The sequence below is a fragment of the Oryctolagus cuniculus genome (assembly GCF_964237555.1).
Source record: "Oryctolagus cuniculus chromosome 17 unlocalized genomic scaffold, mOryCun1.1 SUPER_17_unloc_3, whole genome shotgun sequence".
Classification (NCBI taxonomy): Eukaryota; Metazoa; Chordata; class Mammalia; order Lagomorpha; family Leporidae; genus Oryctolagus; species Oryctolagus cuniculus.
This window is the reverse complement of record NW_027208204.1, coordinates 1,174,637-1,195,669: the sequence shown is the minus strand read 5'-3', so window position 1 is coordinate 1,195,669 and position 21,033 is coordinate 1,174,637. Positions and strand designations below refer to the sequence as shown.

At 50.3% G+C, this 21,033-nt stretch overlaps 2 long non-coding RNA genes across 2 annotated transcripts in view; both read right to left on the bottom strand.

Moving 5' to 3' along the window:
* LOC138847915 (uncharacterized) overlaps positions 1-21,033 on the bottom strand; it is a 63,876-nt gene that overhangs the window by 19,158 nt on the left and 23,685 nt on the right. The gene's annotated exons all lie outside the window — the stretch shown is intronic.
* Positions 28-20,696, bottom strand: LOC138847917 (uncharacterized). Its single transcript, XR_011385789.1, has 2 exons — positions 16,625-20,696; positions 28-439 (listed from the first exon to the last, which is right to left on the bottom strand). It is a non-coding gene; the product is annotated as an uncharacterized lncRNA (long non-coding RNA).

The window sequence follows — 21,033 nt, the reverse complement described above, 5'->3', positions numbered from 1 at the left end:
AGAGGGAAAATATCTGAAGGAAAACAGCTGTCGCTCCCTTGCCTGCAAAGGAACGACGTTGCTTGCAGCTTATCGGTCTTCAGTAGACTTTTATTTAAACAGGATAGAAAGAGAAACCCTTGAGCAAGGGGAGCTCTGAAAGAAAGGGGAAGCTCCCGTTACTATTCCACGAATCGCTTATATAGTATAACATTGCAGAAGCATGTAATGCAAGCTTAGTCCATGCTGCAGTCCATGCAGTGGCGCTCCAATAGGGTGCACTCCTTGTCCAACCATAAAGGTGATCACGTGTCTTCATCCAATCTAGCTCCTGGTCACGTAGCAGGCGGCTCGGACGCCAGCAGAAAGCTTATCGTTGCTCCACCTGGTGTTTTCTCAACTCTTGGTCAGTGGGAAAAGAAGTATGGGAAGTCCCAAGGCCATAGTTGTAGACTCAACCCTGGGGTCATGGAAAGGTCCCAATATCGCAGCTCAACAGAAACCATAAACATCCACACAGCAGTAACTATTGCAAACGGTCAGCAAGCTAAGCCTTAGCATGTGGGCCCATGGCCGGCTCATGGGTCCCCACAATAGCAATTTTTTTCTAAATTTAATGAATTATAATCTTACACCGGCAGGAAGGGTGTAATAGGACAAGGAGAAAATATCGTATTTTTATTATATATAATGTGCTATGGTGTTACTTCCAGGTAGAATATTATAAGTTGAAATCTATGCTAATATTGGTAAAGCAGCTACTAAGGTATCAAAACAAAGGATTTTAATTAATAATTCCTCCAAAATAGAAATATAACTAAATCATAAAATAGTAATTGGGGTTGGCGGTGTGACTCTGGGGGTTAAAGCCCTAACTTGCAACACTGGCATCCCATAATGGTCATCAGTTCAAGTCCCAGCTGCTCTACTTATGATCCAGCTCCCTGCCTGGAAAGCAGTAGAAGATGGCCCAAGTGCTTAGGCTCCTGCATCTGTGTGGGAGAACCAGAAGAAGTTCCTGGCTTCTGGTCTCAGATCAGCTGAGTTCTGGCTGTTGTGAGCATTTGGGGAGTGAACCAGCAGGTAAAAGCCCTCTCTCTGTATCTACCTGACTCTGTAATTGTCTTTCACATAAATAAAAATAAATAAAATAGTAATCTAAAATAAAGCAGAATGGTATAACAAAATATGGAATTAAAAGAAAGCAATATTATGACAGATAAGTTGAATTACATAAACAATCATTTTAAAAGGAAGTGGTCTAAAATCTCAATTAAAAGTCAAATGATTAGACAGTACAGAGAAAATAATATGAATTATATCCTCCATATCAGATATATACATTAAATGTAAAAACACAAATTCATTTAAAATGGAAAATATTTGCCACACTAACATTTGACAAATCAAAACTGAGGAATATGAGCTTTTGCAAGGTGTATTTAATGACCAAAACTACCATTAGAATAAAAATGTCATTTCGTATTTACAAGCAGTTCAATTAATCAAGACAATGAAATAATCCTGAAATTTTTACATCCAATAGAGTTTCAAAATGCATCTTGTAAAATAAGATAGAGTATTTAAAAAGAAAAAAATTGCAAGTATCATCTGTTATCCCAGTACATTTTATTCAGCAAATAACAGAAAGAGTCGGAAGAAAATCTCCAAGAACATACAGATGAAACCACCACTCTCAAGTATCCATAGAAGATTTACCAAAATAGATGTAGGCCATAAAACAAATATTAATTACAGGATAATATCACAATGATAGTATACAAATTATATTCTATGACCACCAGCCAAATCCAAAAGAACTGTCACACTGAAGTATCAGGAAAACACTGAAGTTTGTAGCAACTCAATAGGACACATTTCGGTAAAATTGAGTCCAAGACTTAATGAAGACATTAGAAGTTATAAATGCTGAATGAAAATACAACATAAGAGAGTCTGTGTAATGTATCTTTAGATACACTAAAGACAAAAATAGCAGTAAATGTCTGTAAGGTATTTTCAGAAGTTCGTTACAAAAACACACCTTGGGGCTGGTGCTGTGGCATAGCAGGTAAAGCCGCAGCCTGCAGTGCCAGCTCCCAATATGGATGTCGGTTTGAGTCCCTGCTGCTCCACTTCCCATCCAGCTCTCTGCTGTGCCCAGGTGTTTGGGCCCCGCACCCATGTGGGAGACTCTGAAGAAGCTCCTGGCTTCTCAATTCTGATTGGCACAGCTCTGGCTGTTACAGCCAATTGGGGAGTGAACCAGCGGTTAGAAGACCTCTCTCTCTCTCTCTCTCTCTCTCTCTCTCTGCCTCTCCTTCTCTCTCCGTGTAACTCTTTCACATAAGTAAATAAATCTTCAAAAAAAAAAAAACACATTGAAGAGAGAACTGAATTTTCTTTGAAATTTTTGAAGCCCCCTCATATAAGAATTGTTTCAAATCAATTACCTTGATTTCCACCTAAGGAAACTAGAAAAAGAGCAAATTAAACCCCAAACAACAGGTAGAACACGAAGATGAACGTCTGCTGTGGTCTGATCAGAGCACTAAATGCTGACAGATGATCAAGCGGGAACCAGGTTATCACGGGGTGAGGCTGTGAGGTGGCCAGGTGAGTTCAGCAACCTCACAACACAGATCCAGTGTGCGTCTTTTCATTTATCCCCTTGAAGATTCTGGGAATGTCCAGACACCAGACACCACACCCCTGATGCACCCCAACTTGCCAGGCCCATCACCTGAGACCCCCACTTGTGCATCTGCTGTGAGTCCATTTCTGTGGTTCATAAACTACTAGGGCTATGATAGCTCTCCAGAGCAGTCCAAGCAAACTGCAGCATCAACGATAAATTCAATGATGCAGTCCCGGAAGTGGCGCCCCCAGCGGGGAGAACAAGATCAGCCCCGTGGGGACTGCAGCCTGGCCCTGGGTGGCTCCGGCGCCTGTGGAGAGGACGCCCCCTAGTGGTCGCGTCTCACGGGCTTGTGCACTGCAGAGTGTAAAACAGAGACAGGAAGTCGGGGGCGCCCTTGAGCCTCTGCATCACTTGTCCTATGGTGGGAGAATGAACCGCTTGTGATGTCCACACAGCAACTCATTGCTACCTGTACAGTGCTGGCTTTGAGGCCTCTGCCCCACGCATTTCTCAGATCATCGCCTGGCTGCTGAGAATTCATCTCAGACACAGGCAAGGACGCCCCACAGCGCTGCACCATGCAGTCCACATTCTGTCAGCGAGCAGAGCATCGCCTATGAAGAATCTGCACCAGTGCCACTCAGCCACACAACCCATGGAAACGTGCCTGTCTGTTCCCATGTCTGCACATGAGCCAATGCATAGCCAATTTCATTGGCAGACGTGAAAAAAGTCAATAGAATTTGAAAAAAATAGGAAACAAAATCAATGTAACAAAACTCTGTGTGGAAACTAATAAAGATAATTAACATCTCTCCTATCTAGTTAGGCTGATTAGAATAAAACAAAAAGACATATTATTAACAGAGAAAATTACCAATAAATAAATACTTTAAAAAAAAAGAAAACAGATTTGAGAGGATACAAAGGTTGTACATAGAGTAGATAATTCAGCAACAGTGACAACACAGAAGCAAGCTGAAGCAATGGACCAGAACACATGCTGATGGCTGGCACTGTGGCTCACTAGACTAATCCTCCACCTGAGGCACCAGCACCCTGGGTTCTAGTCCCAGTAGGGGTGCTGGATTTTGTCCTGGTTGCTCCTCTTCCAGTCCAGCTCTCTGCTGTGGCCTGGGAAGGCAGTGGAGGATGGCCCAAGTGCTTGGGCCCTGCACCCACATGGGAATCCAGGAGGAAGTGCCTGGCTCCTGGCTTTGGATCAGTGCAGCATGCTGGCGGTAGTGGCCATTTTGGGGGGTGAACCAATGGAAGGAAGACCTTTCATTCTGTCTCTCTCTCACTGTCTAACTCTGCCTGCCAAAAAAAAAAAAAAAAAAAAACAAAAAACCACATACTGAAAATCTAGAGTTAAAACACTATAAGTGCAAAATATACTTGAACACATATGTTTATACAGTGTAAATGTGTTTAAGAAAATCACCCCATAACATTCTAAACTTAGACATGTTCTTACGAAATTACTGAACATATAAAGCAAAGGAAAATGCTATGGTTATCTAGAAAGCTAGGCACTGATGAGGAAAGTGAATGGTAATGAGGGGTTCAAATGATCTGAAACTACAGCAAGAAAAATGTGAAACCATAAAACTCCTCTTACACAGATGTGCCTAATGATAATCTTCTTAAAACTTCCACTTGACAAAGGTATTTACAAATTTTATTAATTTTTTTCTGTAGGCTAAAAGCCATGTCTTTAACATGTTATCAAGGACACAAAGTTCTTAAGGATTAGGATTAATTTTTTATTTATTGAGAGAGAGAAAGAGAGATAGAAGAGACAGAGAAGAAGACAAAGATTTATCTCCCACCTGCTAATTGACTACTCAAATGGCCACAAGGGCCAGCACTGTTCCAGGTCAAAACCACCCAGGGTGCCCACATGGCTGGCAGAAGCCCAACCACATGGACTATCTGCTACCATCCCAGACACATTGCTAGGGAGTTGTAATGGAAGCAGAGAATCTAGGATTCAATCAGGCACTTAGATATGCAATGCCTGCATTGCTGCAGTGGCTTATGTGGGGAGCAACCCGGACTGGACTGAGTTACTGGAATTAAGACTTATTCTATGCATCTGCTCTCCCACAATGTGGCACTGGGAGAGGAGCGTACAGCTTCTACCCAGCTGCCTCTCACCAACTTGATTGACTGAGCTGCAGGAGCTGATCTTGCTCCTGATTGGAGGAGAGCAGCATACTCGGCGTGTGGGCAGCCGAGTTGGGATTGGCGGAGGAAGACTATAAAGGAGAGAGACGGCATGCACCAGGAACATCTAAGGGGAACATCTGAAGGAACACCTGTGCAGCCCCCGAGAGAGCCGGCCGGTGGTGTGCCGCTCCCCCGCAGAAGTGGGGAATGTGGCAGGGGGAACCGCCCTTCCACGGAGGTGGAAGGGTCAGTAGCCAACCCGGGAAGAACCAGCAGCAAACCCGGGGAGGGCCGAGCAGATGAAAGAACAGTGCAGGGTCCTGTGTTGTTCCTCCACGAAGAGGGGGAGCGACAGCTTAAGCCAGTAGAACACAACACCAGCTCCAGATTATTTTAATTTTACATCTGGATCATTCAATGATCTTCTACCTATGAAATTCTACAATAGAAAAATATTTATCTTTCAGATTATCCAGATCCAAACATTCATAGCATATTATTAGAGAAATGGGTGTCATATTTCTTAAAATGTCAGTGCCCTGAAAGCCACCCTAGAAATAATGGTATTTAGGTACAAGGCCACATTCTGGCAATTTAGGTGTAATTCTTATTAAACTACTTCCAATTTAAAAGATCCCTATTGCTGAAGCAAGAACCTAGGATAAATAATTTTAATTCTTCTGGAAAAATCTGTGGTCTTTTTTTGTTTAATTTTATTTATTTATTTATTTGAAAAAGTTAGACAGTAAGGGAGAGAGACAGAGAAAAAAGGTCTTCCTTCCATTGGTTCATCCACCAAAGGGCCATTACGGCTGGAGCTATACCTAGCTGAAGCCAGGAGCCAGGAGCTTCCTCCTGGTCTCCCATGTGGGTGCAGGGGCCCAAGCACTTGGGCCATCTTCCACTACCCTCCAGGGCCACAACAGAGAGCTGAACTGGAAGAGGAACAACCGGGACTAGAACCCAGCACCCATATGGGATGCCGGCACCACAGGCAGAGGATTAACCAAGTGAGCCATGGAGCCAGACCCAAAATCTGTTTTTTTTTTATTATTATATTTAAGGTATGCAAGCTTCATGTATTTCATATATACAGATTTTGGAACATGTTTTAAGTCAATTAATACAGTAAGGCTGTTAGTTATTCATGAGGCTATTTCCATGGCTTAAATCCCCACACACAAGCCACCTATCTCCCATTCACATCCTTTTCAGTAACTGTTCTCCATAGTTTTCATTATAAAATAAATGGCAAAAGCAGTAGGATGCATGAATACTCCTTAAAAATATAAACTATCAATTAGGAAAAGTGTCTTATAAGGCAAAAGCTCTAAACATGATAGGATAATGAATTTGTATTCTGTGAAAACTGTTAATCACAGGATAATGGGACGTTTTACTAACAGGATGCTTCAAATGTAAATAACCACAAAATATTGTTTGTAAAGGTTAGATTTGTCTCTGAAGTTCATTTTAAGGATTATAATAATGATTATAATGGACAATATAAAAACTGGTTTTTAAGACTTTAAAATAATTTGTGAATTAATACAATATATTTTTCTATTCAATAAAACAGAAACATAGAAAAATTATGGAGGTCCATACAGAAAATGATACAAAGTGATTCCAGTTAAGAATACACAACATCAAGCACAGGCATTGTGGCACTGCTGGTTAAGCTACCACCTGTGATGCTGGCATCCTCTATTGGAGCTGGTTTGGGTGCCTAAAGTCTCACTCCTAATCCAGCTCCCTGCTAATGTTAATTCTAATGCTTCTAGCAGCAGAGGATGGCCCAAGTAGTTGGGCTTCTGCCACCCCAATGGGAGACTCTGATTGGGTTCCAGGTTCCTGGCTTCAGCCTGGGCCAACCAAAGCCATTGTGGTCATTTGGGGCAATAAATCAGAAGTTGGAAGATCTTTCAATCTCTCTCTCTCTCTCACAGGCTTTTCAAATAAAATATATTGGTAACAAACAAAGGAAAAGCAACATCAAAAATTGTGAAAATCATTTGTGACCTTTCAAAAATATTTATTTGTAAGTCAGAGCTACAGAGAGACAGACAGACAGACAGACAGAGGTCTTATATGCACTAGTTCACTCCCCAAATGGCTGCAACAGCTGAGTGTGGGCCAGGCTGAAGCCAGGAACCAGGAGTTTCTTTCAGGTCTCCCAAGGACTCAGACCATTCTCCCCTACTTTCCCAGGTACATCGCCAGGGAGCTGGATGGGACTTAAACAGGCACCCACGTGGGATGCGGGCACTGCAGATGGTGGCAGAGCCCGCTGTATCAAGCACTCCCCCCTCTTTATTTTAGAGATGGAGCTGGAGAGAGAGAGAGAGAGAGAGAGAGATATTACATTCTCTGGTTCACCCCCAAATGGCTGCAGTATCTGGGACAAGACTGGGCCAGCCAGAAGCCAGGAGCTAAGGAGTTTCATCCTGGTCTCCCATATAAGTGAAGGGTCTCAACTACTTGTGTCATCCTCTGATGCTTTCCTGGGTGCATTAGCATCAGCTGGATTGGATTTGGGGCATGAACCAGTGGATGGAATACTGTCTCTATGTCTCTCTGTTTCTCCCTCTCTCTGTAACTTGGCCTCTCATATAAATAAACTAATCCCAATTCATGTTAATTATTTAAAACAGCTGAAAGAACTGGATTCCTCCCAAACTCAGCATGATCTTAATTATAAAATCAGAAAAAGATACAAAGAAAATGAACTGTAGACCAATATCTCTGACCAGCATAGATGCAGAAATCCTCAACAAATTACTATCCAATAGAATCCATCACCACATCACAAAGATCACTCACCCAGACCAAGTGTGATTTATCCATCATATGTAGGGATTGTTTAATATGCACAAATCAATAAATGTGATACATCATATTAGCGAATTGAAGAATGAAGACCATATGTATGATTATCTCAATAGATGCAGAGAAAGCATTTGATGAAACACAAAATCCTTTCATGATAAAATTTTAAGCAAACTGTATAGAGGGAGCATTACTCAACACAATAAAGATAATATATGACAAACCAACAGTCACCATGATACTTTTGGGTAAAAAGCTGGAAGTATTTTCACTGAGATTCAGAACCAGACAAGGATGCCCTCTTCATCACTGCTATTCAATACAATTCTGGAAGTTTCAGCCAGAGCCATTCGACAAAAAGAAAGAAAAGGTGTAAAATTGGGAAAGGAGGACATCAAATGATCCTTGTTTGTAGATTATATGATCTGATACATAGGGGAACCAAAAGAATCCACTAGGAGATTATTGGAATTCATAAGAGAAATTTGCAAAGTTACAGAATATAAAATCAACACACAAATTTCAAAAGCTTTTATACACAATGTCATAGCTGAGAAAGAATTTGTAAGATCAGTCTCATTCACCATAGCTACCTCGCAGCCCCCCGCCAGCCAGATCAAGGCCGGGGGCGCTGGCCAGAGCTCAGAGCAGGACCAGGTCATAGGCAGGAGCCAGGCTGGAGCTGCCTCTCGGCCGGCCCCCAAGTGCCCACTTGGACCGGGGTCAGGGGGAAGGGGGGAGGCAGTCACCCACCAAGGAGGCCTTGTACTGCTTCTGTTAGGTAGGAAGTCAGTTATGAGCTTATGTGTGTGTGACATAAAGGCCAAGAGAAGACATCTATGTCCAGCACATGCTGCATCTCAAAGTCATCCTGATGGTGTTTCTGGGGCAGCCTGGTATTCACATCCTGCCCTGCCCTGCCCCCTTCTACCTGATAACCTGCCAGGTGGAGGTCCCCACCCCTTCTTCCTGACAAATCTTCCACAGTCTCCCAGGTGCAGCCCAGTATCTGCATCTCAAACACCCTGCTCCCTTCCTCCTGTCTGATAACATTTTCATTCATAAAGTCCTTTGTTTCAGACCTTCAAGAGAGAAGTTTTTCTATTTACATCCAAAAAACCCTTTGTTCCAAGAGGAGCAGAGGTGGGGAAGCAAGACCCATCTCCTTAAAAACCAGGCCTCAACTGGACTGCGCGCTCAGCGCTCTGCCTCTCTGCTGAGCTGCCCGCCTGGTCTGGCCAGGTGCATTCTCTCCACTCAACCATGTAACCTCCACCCCTCCCCCCCCCGCCCCCAGTCTCTCCCCATCTATTCTTACGGTTGTCCCTTCCCTAATAAACCTTGCAATTTTACCTCCCACTACTCTCTGTCTCACGCCTGAATTCTTTCTTGCGCGAAGACAAGAACCCTGCAATTTCTCCGGTAACACTTCTATGACTCTGACGAGGCTCCCTCCTCGGCCGGCTGCCCCGTGGCGACTGTCTGCCATCCCGCGGGCCCTGAGCGGGCGGGAAGGAGGCCCGGGCCCCAGTCAAGGCGGCCGCTCAGGCCCAGCCGCCCCCCCCCCCCCTGGCCTAGCCCCGGCTGATGAGACCCCCACTTTGCTCGAGGGACACCTCCGAGTCCAACTCGCTCAGCCAGCCCGAGCCCTGTGAGCTGCCGGCCAGCCATGTGGGAGGCCCGGAGCCCACGGTCCCTCAGGCCCCGCGCCGAGGAGCCGGGAGCGACAGCTGCCCCAGCCCGCGCTCCAAGGTGGAGCTCCTGCGCCGCTGCATGGGCTCAGCCATGCCCAGGCGCCGGCCCCCGGCCTCAGGGCCTCAGGCGCCACAAAGCCCGGGCTGTCGGGCAGGACGAGCAACCGGCAGAAGCGCCCCGGGACTGCGGCGAGGAGGCGGCCGGCTCAGACCCGGCCTTCGACCTGGACAGCCTCGAGTGGCGCGCCATCCAGGAGGGCGCCAACTCCATGGTCACGTGGCTGCACAAGGCGGCCTCCCAGTCCGACTCGCTCCTGTCCCTGGGGTCTGCTCTGTCCACGGGCCCCTCCCTGCAGCTATCCAAGCGCAGGAGCGGGCGCCAGCACGGGGCAGGGCTGGGGAGGGCAGTGCCCGGCGGCCGGAGAAACGGAGCCTGGCCTCAGCCAAGAGCGGCGCGAGCCCCCGCGTCCCTGGCGGCCCGGAGAAGCCGCGCGCTGTTCAGTAGGTAGCGGCGGGGGTGCCGGCCATTCTCCAGGGACGGACAGTGATTTACGTGCCCAGTCCGGCAACCGGACCCCAGCCCAAAGCTGTCCCTGGCCCCGGGCCACACTGAGGAAGGCGGCAGAGACCCCCAGCCCTGCACAGCCAGCAGCCACAGGCGAGGCGCCAGCGCCCAGGAAGCAACGCTCTCGGAGCCTGCATCTGCCGGGCAAGATCTCGGAGCTGGCCGCGCTGAGCCACCCTCCTCCTCTCCCCCAGGAGCGCCACCACCCTGCGCCTCTAGCCAAGACGCCTTCTTCAAGTTCCTCCCAGACCTCACCCGCCTCTCAGCCTCTGCCCAGGAAGTCGCCCCCCTCCACCCCAGCTTCAGGGTCTCTGCCCGGCCCGGCAGTCCCCGGCGTGCCCAAGACGCCGGCGCGGGCCCTGCTGGCCAAGCACCACAAGACCCAGAAGTCGCCCGTCCGGATCCCGTTCATGCAGAGGCCGGCCAGGCGCGGGCCACCGCCGCTGGCCAGCCCCGCCCCAGAGCCGAGCCCCAGAGGCAGCGAGGGGGCGCCCAGGACTCGTGGGAGCCGACTGGGCCTGGTACGTGTGGCCTCCGCCCGCTCCTGAGGCAGGGAGTCCTCGGACCGCTCGGGCTTCCGGCGCCAATTGACCTTCATCAAGGAGTCGCGCGGCTTGCTACGTCGCCGGCGCACGGAGCTGCTGTCCGCCTGACTCCACTTCCCAAGGCGCATCGCCCCTCCGCGGCCGGCCCGCGCTCCCCGCCGTCTTCCTCTGCTCTTGGCGCTGAGAGGAGCTGAGGACGGCCACCCGGCAGCGGCCAACCCGGCCAGGGTCCGGTCCTGGCCCCTGGCCCCGGCCCGTGCGCGCCCTGGCGCACCAGCTCTGAGAGCCCGTCGCGCATGCCCGTGCGCACACCACCCGCGCGGCCGGTGGCGGTCAAGCGCTACTCCTCCCTGCCCCACATCAGCTTGGTCCGCAGGCCCGAAGGCGCGGCCCTAGGGGCCCCACCAGCGCACGACCCCAGCGCCGCGGGAGTGATGGCGAGGCACTGCCACTGCCCAGGGTGGTCTTGCCAGGCACGACCTGGCGGCGCATCTGGGACCAGGACGTCGGGCAAATCCTGCACAGCACCCTGCCCCCCTTGGCCTTGTTGCTCCATGGCGCCTCGCCGACCCCCCGCCGCAGAAGATCAGCGATGCCTTGGTGCAGACAGAAGAGGTGGCCCAGCCCAAGACCAAAGCCAGAGCGTCCCCGAGCCTGGAGAGCAGGGAGCAGCCCCCTACTGCAACCGGCGCCCCAGCCGCCCTCCTGGGCAGTGAGGTGGATGGGCCATTCCAGGCTAAGGGCCCTGCCCCCATGCCCTTCGCCCTTCACCCACAAGGGCTTGGGTATCGCTGTGGGGGGTTTCCCTGCCAGCCACGCAGCGCGCGTCCCACCCTTCAACTACGTGCCCAGCCCCCATGGCGGCGGCCATGGCCACCAGGGACAAGCTGTGGAGAAGGCCCCAGCCCCTGCCCTGGCCGGCATCCTGGAGTAGGCCCCCGCCAGCCTGGCGGATGCTGTGCAAATGGCGCCTAGCAGGCCAGCTTACCGCGGCCTCACCTCGCCAAGGCCTCATCTCAGAAGGGAATGGGGTGCAAGTGCCCGCCCTAGAGGCGACCCCGGGGGAGCCACTGCTGCAACCCCAAGGCTCACCTGGCCGAGGGGAGGGAGCAGGTTCAGGAGGCAGGCTGGGGCTGTCACCACTGAGCAGGACAGGAGCCTGTAATTACTGCTCCTGCTAATTCCTTAAAGAGGGCTCTGCCAGTTGGTTTCCACTCCCAGCCTCAGCTGGGGGAGCAGGGGTGTGGGCTGGAGCCCAGACAGTGCCCCGGGGGGCCCGAGGGAAAGGTGGCAGGGAGGGGAGGGGGCCTCCAGGCTACCCTGGACCCCCACCCACCCTGTGGGGGAGACTGGAGGACAGCAAGCCTGTGAGAGGGACGGGGTTCCTCGGGGAATGCTGTGGTCGGGCTAACGCTGCTGCCCTGGGACGCCACTGCCAGGCTGAGGCACAGTGGGCAAGGCAGGTGTGGGGGGAGGGCACCTGGCTTTGTGCCTCCCTCCCAGCTTCCTCTGCATGGACCACTCGGACAGCACCAGGACCACAGGACTCCAGGGCCATCAAAGCCCGGGGGCCTGAGCCTCATCACACCCCAGGAGCCTGAACAGCAGGATTAGGGGCCCCGAGGCCCTACCCACCTCCATGGAGAAGTGCGCTGCAGAGAGAGCCAGTGACCTCTTTCCTGCAGAATCTGGCTGGGGAAAGGGAACCTGTGGGTAGCTGCCCAGCAGGGCTACCCCAGCACTCCATCCCCGGGAGGGGGCTCCACCTGCTGTGTCCTGTCCTCCACCCCCTTGGGCCTTGGCCAGACAGCTGCAGGCAGCAACCCGAGCGGGCGCCCCTTTCAGGCCCCACCTGTGCCCTGCAGGACACAGCCCAGGAGGAGCAGGGGTAGCCCCCAAGCTCCTGGGCGCACCCCAGGTGCTACGCGCTTCCTTCTAGGCCATGGCTGCCAAGCAGGGGGCCTGGGGGTAACCAGCAGTTGGGGTGAGGCAGTGCCCGAGGCCTCCACACAACCAGACTGCTGGATGTCCCCAGGCCCGGGGCTAAGGACTGCTCAGAGACTGCAGAGTGACCTTTGGACAATGGAGCTGAAGTGGGGCTGCAGGCCCTGTCCTGGGGACTGGGTCTTGCCTGGCCCCTGACCCTGGACACCAGTGCCACCCCCGGACATTCCCAGGGCCACTGAGGATCGGCGACCACTTGGCGGCCTTCCCTCCACCCACCTGCCTGTTCCCCATGCCCTGCAGCATCTGTCCCATGTGTACATAGTGCACTGCCTGCCAGCACCCCATGTAAAGCCGCCGGCTGATGGAAGGACCACGCCCCCTGTACCCGTGTTGCACAGCTTTAATAAATGGAGCTGTCCAGTCACCTCACCTCTGCTGCATGAGCAGGGGCAGGGGCAGGCCTCCCACACCAGCCATGAGCAGGGAGGCCAGGGATCCCCACTGGCCAGGGAAGACTGTCCCACTGGGGTGTCTCTGTCTGGCTCTGTCCTTGGCTGTGGCCCAGGCTCTGTCAGGCCGGACAGTGCCCAGTGGGCGGGGTGGGGGGGAGTCTCTGCCCCGGCTGAGCGGCTGTGGCTGGGGTCTCTGAGGCTCAGGCAGCAGAAGAGAAACTCCTGTGGCCCTGGGGCTCAGCCCTGCGCCCCAGGATGCAGAGAGCCAGGGCCGGCCAGCAGGGCCTCTGTCCCAGGGAGAGTGTCCAGGGCCTGGCCTGTGGCCGCTCCGCTGTCCGCTGCATCAGCCTCTCCCTCGGTGATGAAAGGGTGGCTCCTGCCCAGGAGTGGCATCATGAGGCCCGTGGGGCCCTACCAGGGCAGGCGGCTCCCCCTTTCAGCCAGGGAGTTTTGTGCTGGGTAAGGGAGCAGAGTCGCCCCTTGAGATGGGCAGAGTCTGCTGGGGGGAGGTGGTCCCAGGAGCCCACACAGGATCCAGCCGGGGCCCGAGGTGGGGAAGGGCCCAGGTCAGCTGGAGGAGGCAGTGGTGAGGCTCAGGGCAGCACCGAGCACATTGGCAGCCTTGTAGGCCTGGCTCTGCTGGTACAGCCGTTCCCGCTGGGCCTCAGGGTCCTCACTCTTCCTGGGGTCTCCTGGGGGGCTTGGGACAGCATGAGGGAGCATCAGTCACAAGGGAACCCCCAATTCCAGAGCCACCCAGCAGGAGGGAGCCCAGTCTGGGGATGCGGGCACCTGCAGACCACACCCCTGCACAGCATAAGCCCACCCTGGTGGCCTGGGTGCCCCACAGTCACTCTCAGGGGCTCACGCATGACCTGGTGCCTCACATGCCAGCCTGAGCATGCCAGTCTCAATAGTGGGGTCTCTGCCACCCACATGGAGCTCTGGGTTCCCACGTCCCCACTGCGCCTGTCTCGCACATTATTCTAGAAATGCTGTCCTCGGCAATAATGGAAAGAACAGGGCCCACACCGGGGCCACCAGCTGCTGCCTTCCCTGGCCACCAGTAGGGAGCTGCATCAGACATCGAGTGGCCCAGATCATGGGCGGTGGCTTCCCCCAGCACGCCACAGCCCTGGCCCCTCTCAGAGCCCCATCTTGGAGGAGGGCCAGGGCCAAGGGTGGCCCCAAGAGATGGACAGGGCCCACTGGGGGGCGGGAGCCGGTCCTGGGTGCCCACACAGCCCAGCTGGCATCTGGGCCTGGGAGAAGGGGCCCAGGTCAGCCCAAGGTGGTGGAATGCAATGTGGTTTTTTTTTGCCAAATGGGCTGTGGCACTTCCTAGGCAGATGCACCCCAAGTGAGACTGCATGGGGGATTGTGGGGGAGCATGGCCATGACCCTCAGAGGCAGCAATGTGATGGCAGTGTGCTGACACTTGCGGTCCATGACCCCCCACATACACGTGGTCCACAACCCCCCACCACTGTCCACCCCCCCACACCCAGTCCAGGACCCCACACAAACACACACATGGTCCATGACCCCCCCTCCCTGGCCATGGCCAGGAACCTGGACTCGAACCCCGGCCGGACGCCTGCTCGCTACAGGTGACTCGTGACAGACAAAAGGCAGCTGGCGACTGAAAAGTGGCTCGGCCCGGGCTCCGCCAGATGCCCAGTCCCACAGAACCTCCGGCTGAGGGCAGCGGCCTGCGGCAATGCCAAGCAGCCCTGGGTCACACAGAGCCCGGCACAGAATGTGGTAGTACAGCTGGGGTTGTTTAATTCATCTGACAGTAGGGGAGAGAGAGAGAGAGAGAGATGGAGGGAACAGGGAGGGAGGAAGGTAACCGGGAGGGAGGGAGGGAAAGTGGGAGAGAGAGAGAGAGAAATAGAGAGAGGGAGAGATCCTGTATCTGTGGTTCACTCCCCAAATGGCCACATCAACCAGGGCTGGGCCAGGCCGGAGCCAGGTGCTCCCTCTGGGTCCCACGTGGGCACAGGGCCCCAGTATAACAATTCTAAAAAGTAGGCTCCCAGGGCTGGCGCTGTGGTGTAGCAGTAAAGCTGCCGCCTGTGACTCTGACATCCCATAGGGGCGCCAGTTCGAGTCCCAGCTTCTCCACTTCTGATCCAGCTCTTTGCTGTGCCCTAGGAGAGCAGTGGAGGATGCCCCAAGTGATTGGGCCCCTGCTCCCATGTGGAAGACCTGGATGGAGCTCCTGGCTTCTGGTCAGTCCAGCTCCTGCCGCTGCAGCCATTTGGGAAGCGAACCAGTGGAGAGATCTCCCTGTCTCTAATGTCTTTTTCAAAAAAGAAAGAAAGAGAAAGAACAGTATATTCCCATAGAATCCTCAGGCCTCGGCCCAAGGTGGCATCCAGGGAGGGTGGGGGCGGCGCTCTGGGTCCGTCTGGGCCCAGGGCTCAGTACAGCTGAGCACCTCACAGAGACCACAGAGTGCACCCCGATCATGCATGCAGAACCCTGTCCTTGCACACCCCACTTCTCAGCTCCATCCTGGGCCAGGCCAGAGACCCCTGCGACCCCCACCACAGCCCCTGTCCCGCAGTGCTCTCCCCCTCCATTAATGGGGCCAATGCCTTCCTTGGCCCTAGGCCCATGCAGTACAGGATGCAAGGTCCTGCCCCAGCTGCCACTCCTGGGGCTTCGGGGCCGCCCCTGCCCTGCCCCAGAACGAGCCCTCTACCTTCCAGGGCCAGCGCGGTGAAGAGAGGGTCTTGGGCCGGCACCCCATGCACGTCCTCCAGGATCTGCTCCACTGTGGGCAGCACCATGCACTTCTAGGACTTGGAGCCCATGCCTGCAGGTGGCAGATGTGGCCATCACAAGGCACATCCCAGTCACGGCCACTGCTCTGCGAGGCGGTACACACCTGGGGAGCCCGCCCTGCCCTGACCACAAAGGGTTGCAGGGAGCCAGGCTGTGACCACACCCCGGCCTTCCAGTCCCAGCAAACAGCAAACAGTCAACCCATGACTCACCGGGACTGCAAAGTATTATAATAAATGAAATGATATAGGAAAACATAATAGGTCAATTACAAGCAAGAGATAATAAAAAATACAAGAGTTGTCAAGGTTCCCAAAAAAGCAATCCAAATAGGCGAAAAATGCAAAAAGACAATCACTGATTGTTTAGATTACATGTTGAAAATATTTAATAAAACTCAGCATCTAATGAAAAAAACCTTATATCAGTGAAAACAAGCAGAAAGTAACTTCTTCAATCTGATCAAGATTAAAAGAAACCTACAAAAACCAACACAACTAATACAGAACCATTGAAAGCTTTTCCCTGGATGTAAGCCTACACCAAGATGCCACCACTATTTCTTTTCAACTTTCTATTGTAAGGGTAGTCAGGGAAATAAAATGGCAAAAAAATGTGTAAAGTTCAATTTATAAGGAATGAAATTGTGTATATATATATATACACACACACACACACACACGAAGAATTACATAGGATGACACATAAATACCTAGATAATTCATAAAATCTAATAATAAATACAACTGATACATAAATTTAATATTACTGGAAATATCAATGCATAAAATCCACTAATTACTAAGTACCAGCAAGAAACAAACAGAAAATAATATTAAAGTGCAAGAGGCAGACTAGAAAACAAATATCTAGGAGAGATGAAAAAACTGAATTTGTACTATCTGTAAACATTCTTAATATTAAAAACCCCACATAGAAATGAGTCAGCAATACGAAGGAAACAAAAAAGACCAAAGCCAATAAACAGCCAATACTCTCTAACTCACCTAAGCAGGTTACTGCAGCCTCCAAGTGGGATTCTCCCAGGAAGACCCGTGGGGAGGCAGGAGGGTCCCAGCAGGTGGCAGGATCCCGCTGGTGAAAGGATGCAGCCCTGGAGGAGGCCCTTGGCCCCTGAACCCAGGCCTCACCTCTCTACCATCTGGGGTGGCCTGGAGTACACGTCCCTGCTGTAGAGAATGCTGATTTGTTGTGACTTCTGGGTCCTGAGTGCTGATGGCTATGTGAGCTGTCCAATCAGGTGCGGTGACATCACTGCCACGTAATCACACTGGATTGTGACACCATAGAGTTCCAAATTCCTGGAGGAGAGAGGTCCAAGGAGGGGGCTCTGCTGCTGGGTGGAGGTAGTGCAGCATCCACTGTTCTCTGACATTTTCCACCACAACACAGCCCATCTTGGACTCCTGGGAATGGTGAGTGTGTGGAGCCAGGTGTCCAGAGTGGGGGAAGGGGAAGCTAGTGGTACCTGCTGGGAGGACGCTGGCTCCCAGAGGGCATCTCTGGAACCTTGGGCCCCATCTTGCTGTCAGCACAGCACTTCCCTGGGTTCCTTGTGGTCTACAGCGTGGGGCCTGGACTGGCACCCTGGACCCAGGCACCCTGCCCCTTCCCTGTTAGCAGAGAAGTCTCAGCCCCAGAGCCATCTGTGGGGAGCTGAGTGGCAGCAGACCCGCATCTCCCCGATTGTACAGTCTGGACAAAGTGGTCACCAGGGAGCAGCAGTGCTGTGTGTATGGGGTTCATGCACGTGAGGAACTGTCATCTATGGGGTCCTCAGTTCTTTCTTCCCATGCGGGAAACAGGGTCTCAGTTCCAAGACCTGGCCTTTCTGCGTAGCTTTCTAGGAAATACCCCAGTAGTTTTAGTATGTGGAATTATTAACTAGAAACAGTGTAGAATGCCTAACGATTTCTAAAATTTACAAGGAGGTTGAAACTGTTTAAATTTATTAAACAGTTTTTATGTGAGACTGTCAAGAAAACTTGAGGAAAGTTCTACTTTATTACACACAATGCTTTTTTAAAGAGATCATATAATAGATGTTTTTGCACTGATATTTGGAAAATAATGACAGATTTCCCATGAGACTTTTTGTAAAGGAATTAGGACACATATTAGTTTCTCATTTAATGTCTTCATTTTTAAATATTGTTTATAGCCATTCACTATATTCCCACTAAACTAGGGTCTTTTTGCATTTTACTTGTTAAACTTTTTTTTGGTGAAGTATTAAGACTTTTTTTTTATTGTAAAGTGTATTTAAAATGTTATCTCAAAAACTAAAGAAAAAATGCAAGGAAGAAGAGTGGGAGAGAGAGAAGAAGGATATATCATTATGCTTTTAGAATTGTGTATGCAAACAATATTGCATCTGTTTAAAAACTAGCAATTTGGTTGGTGCCACAGCTCACTAGACTAATCCTCCACCTACGGCGCTGGCACCCCACGTTCTAGTCCCAGTTGGGGCACTGGATTCTGTCCCAGTTGCTCCTCTTCCAGTCTAGCTCACTGCTGTGGCCCAGGAGTGCAGTGGAGGATGGCCCAAGTGCTTGGGCCTGCACGTGCATGGGAGACCAGGAGGAAGCACCTGGCTCCTGGCTTCGGGTCAGCACAGCGTGCTGGCTGTAGCAGCCATTTGCGGGGTGAACCAATGGAAGGAAGACCTTTCTCTCTGTCTCTCTCACTGTCTAACTCTGCCTGTCAAAAAAAAAAAAAAAAAAAAACAACAAACTACCAATTTGACAAATATTTAAAACAAAATGAGACATTGTAGATACTTTCATTTTGATTATCATTCTTATCTAGGAGATCAGAAAGCAATCCTATCTTCTCATGTTAAAATATCCTAATAAATTAGAGTGGATAGAGTTCTTGTCTCCTGGCTTCAGCATGGCCCAGTCCTGGCCATCGTGGCCATTTGGAGAGTGGACCATCAGATGGAAGAGCTCTCTCTCCCTCACTGTCTCTATAACTGCCTTTAAAGTGTATAAATATGTTGAAGATTTTCCTTAACTTCATTCTAAAAATGTGTCTCTGTTTACATGTATGCATTATATGTGCATCACAGAACATTCAGAAAACTTAATATAGGCCATGGGAAGAGATCAAATCTCTTCTATATTCAGTCACTTAACATTTACACACAGATACATACATATACACGTACACTTTTACAAACAAAACCATGACCAAACAGACATGCTACTTTGTCGTCTACTTTTCCTACTCAACAGTGTGTAACTTTCCCTTCATGTTGTTAACTACTCTTTTTAAAGGTCGTGATTTTAATTGGCTGAAAATATTAACTTCTCTTTTTGACAACTGAAGTTTTAACAATTTTCTATGATGAATAATTATAATAAACACTCTTCATATAACTCATTATTCATATGTCTGATTTTTAAGATTAGACGCTTTGTGAAATTGAATTACTAAGCTTGAGGTTAATTATATATAAATGCATGGAGGGCCCAGCACTGTGGCATAGCAGGTAATGCTGCCACCTGCAGTTCTGGCATCCCATGTGGGTGCTAGTTCAAGACCTGGCAGTTCCACTTCTGATCCAGTTCCTTGCTGTGGCCTGAGAAAACATTAGAAGATGGGCCAAGTCCTTGGGCCCCTGCATCCTTCTAGAAGACCTGGAAGAAGCCCCAACTGTTGTGGCCCATTGGGGAGTGAACCAGCAGGTGCAAGACACCTCTCTCTCTCTCAGCCTCTGCCTCTCTGTATCCCTTTGAAATAAATAAAAACATCTTAGAAATTTAAATGAATGGAACAAATTTAATGTATTTCACATATATGGTTTTAAGAGAATAATGATACTTCCCACTCTACCCTCTCTCTCCCTCCCTCTTCCTTCCTTTATTATTTTACTCTTAATTTTTACAATGACATACTTTTAATTTACTTTATACACAAGCTTAACCCTCCACTAAAGAATTCAACCAGTAACAAGCTGTAATTCAGTAAAAAGCAAACAAAAAAGTCAACCAAACAAGCAAAAATAAAAAAACCCCACTGTTCCTCAAGAGTATAGACCAGGGCTAAAAAAGTCAAATGTAAAAATATCAATTTTGATCATGTGCACTACATTTTTTACTCTGTATATTATCCATAACAAATCAGGGAAACATATGCTATTTATTTTTATGGGGATGGCTTATTTCACCAATCATAATAGTCTCCAGTTGCATCCAGTTTCTCGCAATAAAAAAAGGATTTCATTTTTTAATGACTGAGTAGTATTCCATTGTGTGTGTGTGTGTGTGTGCACATCTCACAATTTCATTAATTAGTTATCAGTTGATGGACTCCTGGCTTCAGATTGGCCCAGCTCTGGCCATTGTGGCCATTTGGCAAGTGAATCAGCAGATGGTTCTAACTCACTCTCTCTCTCTCTCCCTCCCTCCCTCCCTCCCCCCCTCTCTAATGCTGCCTTGCAAATAAATCTTTTTTTTAAATAAAAGAACTATCCTGTGGTCTCCATCGATGACCCCTTTAACCAGAATGACTGGGCCACTGAGCCCTCATTCCTTTTGGAGGTCGACATCCAGATCATGGAGGATGACCTCATGGTCACAACCCAGGAGGACCGCCCAGGCTGTGGAGAAGAAGGCCTGCAGCGGTACTGCTGTTGAAGGGCAGCTAGACTGGTCCAGTAACCGATCCACTCAGGCCTGTAAACCAGTTCAGTTTAATGGCTGGGGGGGTGACTATGAGCCACACTCTGGCAAGATGCAGCACACATTTATTGCCGACCTTGTGGTGGGGCTCTCACAGGATACATCAAGACTGGTGACCTCTGCCGCTTGGAGCATATGGCCAAACACAAAAAACTCGTGAGGATTGAGGTAAAGCTACCGCCTACAGTGCCAGCATCCCATATGGGCACTGGTTTGATTCCCAGCTACTCCACTTCCAATTCAGCTCTCTGCTGTGGCCTGGGAAAGCAGAAGATGGTCCAAGTCCTTGGGCCCCTGCACCCACATGGGAAGACCTGGAGGAAGCTCCTGGTTTCTGGCTTTGGATTGATGCAGCTCTGGCAATGAACCAGCAGATGGAAGACCTCTCTCTCTCTCTCCCTCCCTCCCTCCCTCCCTGTGTGTGTCTCTCCTTTTCTCTGTATGTAACTGTGACTTTCAAATAAATAAATAAATCTTTAAAAAAATAAGTTCCATTAACCTGAAGGCCATGTGAGAAACAGGAGACCCTGGGACTCCACTGGACACACCCTGGAGTCCATCTCCCTGAAATAAGCACTAGTGCTAAACAAATAAATAAATAAATAAATAACTGTTATCAAAATTTGCTTTCTGTATTCCTTTTCATGCTGAAAAACTTCAAAATTAAATGACAGGATACAAAAAATTGTTTAGAATTAAAGAGCTTTATT